Raw genomic sequence first — 878 nt, 5'->3', positions numbered from 1 at the left:
TATAAAAATAAGGGTCTACACTTGCGAAACTCAGGGTTGAATTTTAAAAATGATGCTTTGTAAAGCACAAAATCGGACTTGCTCACCGTAGCTATCTCCATGGCAGGTTAAATTTCTCGCCGTCTATTGTGTTTTAGTTCCCTTCTCACGCAAACCGTGGTGACAAACAGTACCCAAAAGGCTCTGGTGCTCCCAAACGGCGGCTTGATGGTCTGCGTAACCCACCTCTAGCCGCATCTCAAGGAGCGTAGGAACGGCGTTACAAGTAAATAAGGCAGCGTCCTGCTTTAGGAAGAAAGCGTGTTGGATTTGAAACCCTCGGGTAGGACAGGAGGAGCATGTCTTCTTGGGTCAGCGATGAGCGTCGGCACGTATTATCTGATCCAGAGCCGATGTCTGTCGCCGCTTTAGCTCTGGAATTACTCTGAGACCCAGGAGGCTCCATTTTCCTTAGGCTGTCACCTAAGGGAGTCGAGATAAAGACAGTTTAACAAGCGCAGGGAATAAGAAAGGAAACCAACGGACGTGACAGCAACCACCGACCACCTCTCACCAGCAGGCAGACACCCAGCCATCTCGGTGCGACGGCTGCCTTGGGAAGACTCCCCCAGTCCCGAATTTCTTGCTGAGCGTGACACTACGTGGAACGGACCGTGGTACCTCGTCGGTCAGCTCGGGGCAGCGGTCTCTGCTGTGTCCCCTCCCAGCCAGCTCACTGGGGCAGCAGAGCGAGAAACGGAGAAGCCCTTGGTTCTGCATAAGCACCGCTCAGCAGTAGCTAAACATCGGTGCGCTGTCAACGCTCAAAACGGCACCGTGCAAGCTGCGATGACAAAAAAATGACCTGTATCCCAGCACAGAAACCCTTCTGTGCCCGC

At 52.8% G+C, this 878-nt stretch overlaps 1 non-coding gene across 1 annotated transcript; it reads left to right on the top strand.

Annotated features, from left to right (window-relative positions):
• The first annotated feature begins 349 nt into the window (after positions 1–349).
• LOC128138441 (small nucleolar RNA SNORD45) lies at positions 350–434 on the top strand. The gene has a single exon (XR_008234007.1). It is a non-coding gene; the product is annotated as a small nucleolar RNA SNORD45 (small nucleolar RNA).
• The last annotated feature ends 444 nt before the right edge of the window (positions 435–878 follow it).

This window comes from Harpia harpyja, unplaced genomic scaffold (genome assembly GCF_026419915.1).
Source record: "Harpia harpyja isolate bHarHar1 unplaced genomic scaffold, bHarHar1 primary haplotype scaffold_46, whole genome shotgun sequence".
NCBI classification, from domain to species: domain Eukaryota; kingdom Metazoa; phylum Chordata; class Aves; order Accipitriformes; family Accipitridae; genus Harpia; species Harpia harpyja.
The sequence above is the reverse complement of the archived record's forward strand: the minus strand, read 5'-3'. Positions and strand labels throughout refer to the sequence as shown.